This window comes from Amphiprion ocellaris, chromosome 6 (genome assembly GCF_022539595.1).
Source record: "Amphiprion ocellaris isolate individual 3 ecotype Okinawa chromosome 6, ASM2253959v1, whole genome shotgun sequence".
NCBI classification, from domain to species: domain Eukaryota; kingdom Metazoa; phylum Chordata; class Actinopteri; family Pomacentridae; genus Amphiprion; species Amphiprion ocellaris.
Genome location: NC_072771.1, coordinates 24,564,494 through 24,576,194, shown reverse-complemented (window position 1 = coordinate 24,576,194; position 11,701 = coordinate 24,564,494).

The following is an 11,701-nucleotide window of genomic DNA, read 5'->3' as shown; positions in this document are numbered from 1 at the left end:
TCTTCTAGTTGTCTTCCTTCCAGTGGCTGTAAAAAGTCAGTCCATCCTGGCCAACCTCAACACCTCTTCATGACAACTTGTTCTGCCTCGGACCTTGTGGGAACTCCAGAAACTGGGGAAAACCCGTGGAGACTCGAAGAACTCGTGGCGACTCGAAGAACTCGTGAGGCGGGGGAAGGTGTGGTGGGTGGTGGGGGGGAGGTGGGGGAGTAGAGGGGGGAGGCCGCCACCCACCTCCCCGCCTACTCTCCACCCTGACTCCACCCAGACTCCGCCTTGGCTCCGCCCATGTGGTGACTTCACGAACTACGATGCCAAAGGGACGACGAATTTATTTCTTTGTATCTGATCTGTAGCTCAGTGAGTTAAGGATTTGCCTGTGGAGCTGCAGGTCGCTGGTTCAAGACCAGACCCTTCTTAAATTTTATCAACATCCTGACAAAGACAAAGAAAGAAAACTGCCGGTGGCTGGTCTTGAACCTGCGACCTTCCACTTGGTAGTCCACTTCTTATCCCCCTGAGCTACTTGCTCAGATACTAATTCTTCCTTTTTTTGCGCATTTATCATCTATTTTTTGTCATTCTCGAGTTTTTTTTTAAGCTCGAGTCTCGACTCGACCGTTTTTCTCAGGAGGCTGGACTTCAGCCTTTGTGCTGGAGGGTTGAACCTTCAGTTCCCAGACTTTCCAAGCCTCCACACCTCCCAAGTCCTCAGGACCTGAGCTTTCACACAGTCTGAGGGCTGAAATTTTCTAAGTTCCACAGTAGTTCTCTGTTAGATTGAACTTTCACACAGTCCAAGGACTGATATCTTCTAAGTTCCTGAGTAGTTCTCTGTTAGTTTGAACCTTCAGACAGTCTGAGGACTGAAATTTTAAAAGTTTCTCAGTACTTCTCTGTTAGTTTGAACTTTCTGGTTAACAGAAGCCTTAAAACTTGTGACCATGAGTATTGATTTCACATTTAGACCATACATCTGAGTTCTTCTCAGACCTTCACCTGTGGGTTTTTTAGAAATCCTAAATAGACTTTGATTCTCTTCACTGAACAGTAAAGTTTGTGGAGATCAGAAGGTAACATTAGTTTGATCAGTGCCTTCAACTACTAGTAGACTTTATCTGGAAAGCAGTTTTCTGAAATGAGTTCTTAGTAAATCTGTCCACAATCAAACCAAGAACATAGAAAGAGGAAACGTTTGAAGAAACAACTTGATGTTTTCATTTCAGACTAGAAAACACTTTGACATTTATCTGTTTTTGCTCTTTTGATCATTTTATTGTTTCTTCTGTTTAATTTGATCTTCTAAAGTTTAACTGGTGTCTTTTCAAATGTTTTGTCTTTAGTTTGATTCTTCTTAAATGTTTAGTTTTGCTCTTTTCTCACCTTTTATTGTTTTCTAATGTTTGACTTGATTTTGAAATGTTTTGTCTTTTTTAATGTTTGTTGTTTTTTTCAAATGTGTTATTGGCTTGTTTGAAAAATTTCCTTTTCTTTCCCGTGTTTAATTTTTCGATTAAATCTTTGTTTTTCTTTTTAAATGTTTTACCACCTTTTAATGTTTAATTTTCTTTTTAAATGCTTGATTGTATTTTCTGTTTAATTCCTATTTAAAGTTTTATAGCCTTTAAGATTTAATTTTCTAATTAAACATTTAATTTTTAATTCAATGTTTTGTCTTTTAAAGGTTTAATAATCTAATTTAATGTTTTGTATTTTTTTTGTAATATTTAATATTCTTTTTTAATTTTATTTTTAAATGTTTAATTATCTAAAATATTTCATCTTTAATGTTTAATATTTTTGTTTAAAAATTTTTGTTTAATTTCATAATTACATTTTGTATCTTCTGTTTAATTATCTAATTAAATATTTTGTCTGTTTAATATAGTTTAATTGTATTTGTTTAATTTTCTTTTTAAAAGTTTTGTTGTATTAATTTTTTTCCTTTGATTTAATTGCTTTTTTAAAATGCAGTTTATTTCTTTAATCTTTTTTTCTGTCAAGATTTTAACCACAACCTTAGAAATGAAACAAACCCTTAAATCACAATGAAAATACTTCTGTTGTCACAATCATGAGTTAGTCAATTATTCAGTTTATCAATTCAGCTTTATTTGTTTAGCACCTTTCACACAGATGACAAAACTAAACAAGCAAAGAGAAAAAACTATGCTAAAACTACAATTAAAACTCAAAAACATCAAAAAAAAAAAAAAAGATTTAACATCATAATAAAATGTGTCCAGGGGGTGGAGGGAGTTTATTGAAGTCTTCTTGGGCTCACATGGCAAATCATTTAATATAGAAACTTGATATTCAGTCTAAGGAAACTGGAAACTGCAGTGACAGAAGCAACAATATCTCCTGTTTTCTCCTTTAATGAGTCGACTCTTCTTGTGCTTTCAGACCAAAGAACTACAGACTCTTCACAACCTGCTCAAACTCTTGGTACAGGACATCACCACACGGGTCAAGAAGGTTTCCGTCTCATTTCTACTCTGAAGCTCACCTTCTCCTGCTCAAACTGCTGACAAATGTTTCTGCTGCTCTAAAGTCTGCTCTCCAGAACTTCCTAAAAACTCTCAAAGTCTCTTCTGCTGCAGGTTGCTTTGTAGAACTGTTGCAGAAAACCTCACTAAACCACATGGAGGGGCCTCAACATAGTCGTCCAAATGAAACCGTACAAAAACCAAACTAGCACAACCCAAACGCTAAAGTCTCCTGCAGCCTACCAGAGAACCTCTGAGAACAGAGAATCAGGACAGGAACTCTTACCTTCTGGACAACCAACGCTGGTTCTCAAACAAGAATACAGAATGTGTCTGACCAACAACCTCTAAAGACTCACTACAGCCAAGATAAAGACACAACTCAGCTGCACCAAATCCACTAATCACTGCACACATTAGCACCATGTGCTAACTGTGGCTAAAGAACCACCTTTACCAAGACAACTATCCAGTACAAAGCCCTAAAACACACCAAGAAACACATTAAAGACGATTTTACTGCTGGAAGCTGCAAGCCAACGCCTAAAGAAAAAACTAAAGCAACAGAGCCAGACCCGGTTTGGTGGTGAAGAGAAACAGAGGAAATGTTTGCCTGCAGCTAAATAAAGCAGGAAGATACTGAGCTGCTCAGGTGTTCCTGATAACACCAAGCAGCCACCTGGACAGCCAATAGGAACACAGCTTACTGGGAGTCCAGAGGGCTGGCTTAGTGAAGGAAATTTAAAGTTGAGGCAGAAAGTCAACAAAGAAAGTTGAAAACCACCTTCTGATACCTGAAATCTCTGAGTTTTCACACAAAGAACGCCTGAACATGTCAAACTGGTTCCATAGTAGAACCATCAGTGTAAAAACGTCATAGTATGGTGTGTTGCTCAAAAAACATTAGGACCCGGCTGTCTAGGGTCGCCGAGGAGCAACACAAAAACAGGACAAACGCTGGTTTACAGGGGGTTAGGTGGCTATTTATTTGAAAGAGTAAGTTTACAACAACACAACATGTGAGCAGAAAAATCACAAAGTCTGTCTGTAGTTCAGCTGAAAACATTAGTTTTTGTCTTTTTTATTGACCAAACTTTTCAGGAAGTAGATGAAGAATAATTAAAGCTCTCGTGTAGAAGTCCAACTTATTTTAGATCCTTGTGGAAAGTTTAATCTTAGAGTTTGTAAAGCTGTTGAGTTTTTAGAGTCACATGGTTTGTTTTGACATTTAATAACCGAGTCCTGAAATAAAATTACAGTTGTGGATTTCTGTCATTTAGTCTGGACTAAACAAATAACAGCAGCATAAATCTCAGACGTCATTATGAGGAGTCTGGATTGAGGTTTCTCACTTGATAATGATCAAAATATGAAATTTAGGTTGGTTTAAAGGAATATTCCACCTTAAATCTTTGAATGTTGATCTAAAAGGTTGGTTTCAGGAAGTATTCCACCTACAAGGTCCTCAAACATCCATCTTAAAGGAACATTCCACCAAAAATCCTTGGACATGCACCTAAAATTTTGGTTTAACCGAGTATTCCATCCAAAATCCTCAAAGAGACCTGAGGGGCTGGTTAAAAGGAATATTCCCCCGAAAACCCCAAATATAGACCCGAAAGGGTGGTTTAGAAAAAATCCTTCAATGTGGACCAAAAAATCTTGGTGTAAAGGAGTATTCCACCTTAAATGTAGACCTAAAGGATGGTTTGGAGTAATATTCTACTCTAAAATCTTCCAATGTAGACCTAAAAGGTTGATCTGATGGTATATTCTACCCAACATCCTGGAACATTTACCTAAAAGGTTGGTTTAATGGTATATTCCCAGAAGAACCCTTGAACATTGGGCTTAATGGTATATTCCACCCAAAATACCAAGAAGTCAGTGTAAAGGAAATGTAGACCTAAAAGGATTCTTTAAAGGAATATTTAAACTGTTATTTTCATTATTTAATAATCTGTTATCAGTCAGAACCCTGGCAAACTTATTTTCATCAGTTTTTTCAGTGGAAGTCACAAATAAAGGAGCTCTTGGTTTTTACCAGCGTTACTGAGTGAAAAGCTGCTGTTTCAACACAGATACGTTCACATGCATCCACAAACCTCTCAGCACTCAAACACCCACAGACAGGAGGCCAGCTGGACCGAGGCTCGGCGGCGTCCTCAGACCCACGAGTCGGGGAGTCGGTGAACTTGTTGGTCTGGTTTGAAGGTCTCCATGTGGTCCAGTAGAAGTCCACATAGTCGGTGTTGGCTTTGAACCGCAGCGACTGGCCTCCATCAGGTGGACCGGCTCGTCCTCGTAGGGCTCCTCCTGTAGCCTTGAGGGAACCACAGGAACATTCAGTAGCTGTTGGAGTTCTTCCTGTCAGGCTCGTGGTAGAACGGCTCTGAAAAATCTTGTACTTGTCTTATCTGGAACAATCTAACAGCCTAAACTGTTAACAGCGGTGTAAAGAAGCAAACACACAGGCATAGATTAGGACTCAAACTAGATTTATTTCAGAAAACAAATCAACTTAGAGGCATTTGTTCACGTGTGGCTGAATAGGAGGCCATCCAATCAGATTCGAGGTCTTCACTCTGTAGGTTGTTTGTTTGGTGAGACTCTTGGACCTCCATCAGCTGACGTGGATGTTTGATGGTCTTCTTCTCCAGTGCCAGATGATTCATCCATGAATTCAGCAGCTACAGACTGAAATGAAGCTCATGCTGCCGTGATTGAATTCCTGTTCCAGATTAAATGTTCAGAGCTCACCTTGAATGCATGCCGTCTGGTGTCTGATAGTTTTTCTCATTGTAGTCTTCAAAAAGTCTTTTTCCTCATGTCAGGATGTGGTGAGACTCTTTCTCAGTCTCTGCAGACGTCCCTCATTGTGCATCTCCAGAGAATAAACAGAAAAACTGGTCACTGCTTCAGCATCACAAACGCTCTCCAGCATTGAGAGTGTTTTAGGAATTCATTCATTGTGTTGTGAACTTTGAAGGAGCAGAAACTTTACAGCTGCCAAAGATATGAGCTCTGGATGTTTTAGGAAATGAAGTTCATCAAATGATCACTTGATTTTTGCTGATAACGCTCATTAAATTACTGAAGAAATCCAACATAAAAACCTGTAAACTCTCAGGCAGCTTTTGTTAAAGTTTGTCTATAATTCTATCATCATGTTCTGGAACCAGGACTCTGCAGAAGTTCCTTCAATCAGATACTTGTGTGTTTCTATTTAAGGCCTCAGGTTTGAACATACAGCAGAGGATTAGAAAGGAGTGATTTTAATATTTAAATCAGTCCAGTAAATGTTTGGCATGAAAATTATTAAAATTTAGATTTAGATAGATTTGTGTCAAACAATATTGTAGAGTCTCACTTAAATATATCCAAATGAGTTCAGTGTATTTACATTTTATAGAATATTTGATTTCTTAATCTCAATACTGTAGGGTCTGACCCTAAATATTATAATAATGTAAATTTAAATAATATTTTAGTGCAGTCATAAACTTTAATCAGCTAAACCTGCATAATAAATATCACTGCACAATCTTAACCTGAACATTCATATTATTGAGGCAAATTTACATAAATCATGATATTCTAGAGTCTTAACTGGAATATTTCTAACATTAATCTTTTTGTATTGTGCTGATAAACAACAATAACCCGACTTTCAGATAATATTTATCATCTGTGATTGTGAAACTAAATTCCTCCACATTCTGGAACTGGACTGCATTTCCCAAAATGAAACATGGACAGAATTTAACACTCATATATCCATGGCAACGCTAACGTTTCTGCTTCTTACCAAAGTTCACAACACAAGTAAAGATTTTAATGTAAAACTTCAGGGATGACTGCTAACCATAAGTATTCTGATCAATACTTCATGATCAATATCAGGACAGATGTTACAATTCCAGCTGTTCCATTAGACTGCAGTTATTCACAGAGAAATTAAAACATCACATTCCTCATAAAAACTAGATGGGACTTTTATTAAATAAAGTGTTGGTGAATAAACAGTGTAAAAAGTGCAAAGCAGCTCCATTAAATCAGGAGATGTGAGACTTCCACAGCATGGATCACCATCTGCTGTGTTGATTCATAGCTGAATGTCAGAATGAACTGAGATAGAAAAGCTGCTTTGAGCTGCAACATTACGGTCTGACAATCCAACACCATCACAGTTTTCATCTGGTTGTTTTGCTCCAACATGCTGTGAAGTTCAGTTTTTACCTGAATCAATACAGAGATTCTATTTCCAACCAAGACTGGAATAAAAATTAGAATGTTATGAGGTTATTAATGCAACTAAATCCTTTCAGATGGAAGGATTTACTTCTAAGTTCTAATTCAAGTTTCAGTTGGAGCACATTGCATTCACAAAGAAAAACAGCGATACCTTCATAGCAACATTTAATAAACCTAAAGCTTCCCTGTTGGCCACATTGGTGGAGTTTGTTACTGAGCATCTGAACCTTAAATCCAGTGAGACGACCATCTTCAGTCGAGGCCAGTCAGAGAACTTCAAGACCTTCCATCAGCTGGACCAGATGTGGCATCATCTCCCTCTGAACATCTGGATGACAGGAGAAAAGACAGAAATCAAACACAGATCACAGAAATACAATTTATTCACTTTCATCATTTTATAAAAGTAGCATGAACTTTATTAAAACTTGACAACATCAGTAATGAAAGTAAATGTTTTTATCTCGTGTTGAAGCTAAATTTAAAGTCAATTTTAATGACAGTTTATCCTGAGAGGAGTGAGAATGGAGCTTTTCTTTCCTTTTTAGAATATTCCCTCAAAATATTCTGTTTATTATTGGCTTTAGAAGCATTTTTCTTTACTTATTTATTTTTAGATACCTCAGACTGATGCACTTTGCTGGTTTGCAGATAATTTCATGTGCAATGACAATAAAGATCTTCTATTATAACATATTTTGCTAAAACAAGAACTGCAAACCTTCTCAACCATCTCTCAGGCTGCAAAATTGCAACTGCAACCAACAATTATCTGATGTAGTTATTATTATAATCTTTACTGAACCAGCCCTGAAATTAATAAAAATCTGTATATGGATATGAGTTTCTCTGATGAGACCACTATGGAAGCCGTAGTAACAATTTACGATCCTTTGAAGGAAAAGATTAGATCTTCTTCAGGTGGATAAAAAAAATGCTCTTCCTTAAAAAAAACTGCATACAATAAAGTAAATCTCTTCTGCACTGCACACATACTACACTTTTGTATAACTCTGGATGTCAGAGTAAAGGCAGACAGATCCACCGATCAGCCACAACATTCTGACCACTGACAGCTGAAGAGAACAACATCCATCATCTTGTTCTAATGCAGTGGTTCTCAAATTTTTTCTGTCGGGCCCCCCTTCGGAGGACAAAAAACTTCCGCGCCCCCCCAACCCATAACTTTGTGTGTGTATATATATATATATATATATATATATATATATATATATATATATATATATATATATATATATATATATATATATATACACGTATATATATATATATGGCATGCCGTTTAGGAAATTATATATATATATAAAATTCTGAATATATGGAATGAAAGTCGGAATATATATAATGAAAGTCGGAATATATGGAATGAAAGTCGGAATATATGGAATGAAAGTCGGAATATATGGAATGAAAGTCGGAATATATGGAATGAAAGTCGGAATATATATAATGTTCATACTTTCATTCCATATATTCCGAGTTTCATTCCATATATTCCGACTTTCATTCCATATATTCAGATTTTCATTCCATATATTCAGATTTTCATTCCATATATTCAGATTTTCATTCCATATATTCAGAGTTTCATTCAATATATTCAGAGTTTCATTCCATATATTCAGAGTTTCATTCAATATATTCGGATTTTCATTCCATATATTCCGAGTTTCATTCAATATATTCAGAGTTTCATTCAATATATTCGGATTTTCATTCCATATATTCAGACTTTCATTCCATATATTCCGAGTTTCATTCAATATATTCAGAGTTTCATTCAATATATTCAGAGTTTCATTCAATATATTCCGAGTTTTTACCTACCGAGCCCCGGAAGGGACATGTCGGTATGGCGAAACGACAATGGAGGACACCCACCCGTACGAGAGTTTTATCGAGTTTTATTTTGTAATCAGCCTAAAATACAAAGACATTCAAGCAGTGCAATGCATGAGGAGTCTGCCATGCAGACCAGCGATCCTGATCCTGGTAAGTTTTATTTCTCCAACACCCTGCTGTTAGCCCGCTATGAATACACCAGCTACAGTAGTCCCACATTAATATTATGAAGGCTACACCAGCTAACGTGGTAGGACACAGCATCAGTGATCAGAGGTTGGCGTTGAACTGTTGTTTGCTAACCAGTTATCCGCCGCTAAGCTAACAATTATGAAACAATTCCTTATAAAACCTGAGAAAAGGAGCAGCAGTATTTCCTAACAAGACCTGTATTCAAAACCTCCCACGTTGTTACACAACGACCCATTAATCATATTACTGAACTATATGGTAATCATTGAAATTTCTCTTGAAGAATCAATGAACTGTTTGCTAACATTATCATTAATGTAAGTCTAAAACTAATTCAACTGATCAATTTAACACAATGAAGTAAAGAGTACTGGTAATGTGCAGCTATTTTTATCATTTCAAGGTAAAATGCTGATTGTTCTTGAGGTTTCAGCTTTGCAGATGTGGAAATTCAAAGCATTGATTTCCTTTACTCAGATTTTTTTGGGTGGTTTCCAGTTGTGCCTCAAAGCAAGGCATTTAGCACTGTTAGAAATTATTACAGGTATTTTTGTAACACTTTCTAACATCGTATGGACAAAGCAATAATTAATCAGTTAATGGAGAAAATGGTTTTAAATTACAGATGCTATCATCAACATTTCTTATTCATTTATTTAGTTGTCGGCCTTGGATGATGAGGTCCAGTTACCAGGATCACTACTCTGCAGCTCACTGATCCCATCCTGCAGCTCATCCATGCCGTCCTCCTCTCAACAGACCAAATCAAGTAAGATCTGTTTAGACTGTGTGGACAACAACATGATCAATATGTTAACTTTCAGCCCATCCTAAAATCACAAAACAGAACATTTACTTTAACTGTGTTTATGAATATAGAAAGTAATTAAGTAAGTACATTGTGAAAATATTCAGATTTAATGAACTATCTTTTTACAAAACATTATGAACCTGAAATTTCTTATGGAAAATACGTTCGGTTTCAACAGTAGCCTATTATGCCTCAGTTCATCATTTACACATGCATTCTAACTGCCAGATAACAGTTTATCTACAAAAACACAAAACATTCAGTCACAGGTATCTGGAACTGAACAATCTAGTATTTTACTTTATGATCAGAACAACTTGTCAAGGTCTAGAAATTATTTTAAATTTACAGTTTTACAAATTTACCATTTACAGTAATTTTTATCCGACCTGCGGGCCGAAATGGACCGTCTGGCAGGCCGGTTTTGGCCCACAGGCCGTATGTTTGACATCGCTGGTAAAAATAATCAGAGGAGGTGAGCCAAGTACGTGACGTGATCGAGTACGCTGGTGTTCCGTCTGCACATTAACGATGCGTTCTCCCGTTCTCAGGAGTCTGTACTTCGGAGTCTGAACGGCCAGTGCATATACCATAGATATATACAGAAGATCATTATTATTATTATTTATATCTATGGCATATACAGTCTATGGGGTCAGCACAATTTCAGTATTGTAGGCCGCGAAAAACATGCCGACGTTAAAACAATAGTTCAGCTAATTAGTTCCGTGTTGAAGGACCTGTTCCTCCCAGTCGCTCGCGCCCCCCTTGACATGCCTCTGCGCCCCCCCAGGGGGGCGCGCCCCACTATTTGAGAAACACTGTTCTAATGCAACGTTCTGCTGGGAAACCTTGACGTTCATGTGGATGTTTGACATGTACCACCACCCAAACACTGCAGGACAAACAACCCCCTAGTCCCCATGGCAACAGCAGTCCTTGATGCCAGCTGCCTCCCTGCAACCCACAGGATCCACAGAATCCACAGGACATCCCCAGAGGTTCTGATGAACCACTGGGTCAGAGGAGTTTTAGCAGCATAAAGGGACCAACACAGTATTAGTCAGGTGGTCAGAATGTTATACTGTTATATTGTCATGCTGATTATATGATTAGTAAATGTTACCATCAATTATAACGTCCACATTGATCAGGAAAAAAAACAACTATCAGTTCATTCAGAAACTGTGGGGTTAAACCTAAAAACACAGACCTCAACAGCAGTTTGTTTCAAAGCAGAACACCTGCTGGTTTTCACTAAAGAAGCTTTAAGAGCAACAATTAAATGACAGTTTTGTTCTCATTAAGTTCAGAGTCAGCCAAAATAATGTACACACACATCAGGAAAAGAAAAACTTTTATAAATATTTCATTTGTATAAGTACTTCTATACATATAGATTCCTCTTTCTAAGTTTGATCAAATCACGATAACTCTGTGTCCTGTTGTACGATGTTTTCCCAACAGATGGCATTACCCTCATGAATGGAGCATCAACAAGTGACGTCTACAACACAACAGAAATGTCTGGAAGCCAGTGGCCACCACTTTGAGCACCTCTTGTAATGGTAGAGGCCAAAGATAACTTTTATTAATCTTGTGATGTCTGAATAAATTTGGTATTGAAATATTTATGCAAGTTTTTCTTTTCCTGATGTGTGTAAACATTATTTTGGCTGACTCTGTTTCTGACAGGTCACCAGGCAACATCTTTTTATAATAATGACAAACACACCTGCATTCTACAGGAGTGATTTTCCTCATGTGCAGGTAAAGATGTGTGAGGAGCTTAGAGATGACAGGAGCAGGAGTTATCCTCACTAATTCAGCTTCCACTTAGAAACAGAAAGACCACAAACAAACACACTGATATACTCTCAAATGTTCAACCTCAGCCTCAATATATCTGTTTAGGAAGTGTTGCGTTTCTAAATTCTGCTGAAAACATTGACAGACATTCTCTTACAAGGTTGTGTAAAAAGCAGCCTGTCCTCTGAGCTACTGAGAAACTTTCCTGAACAAAGTTTCTACGTGTAAATCAGCTCAACAAAAACTAAAGCCTCAGTGAGAGATAACAGGAATCGCAAATTAT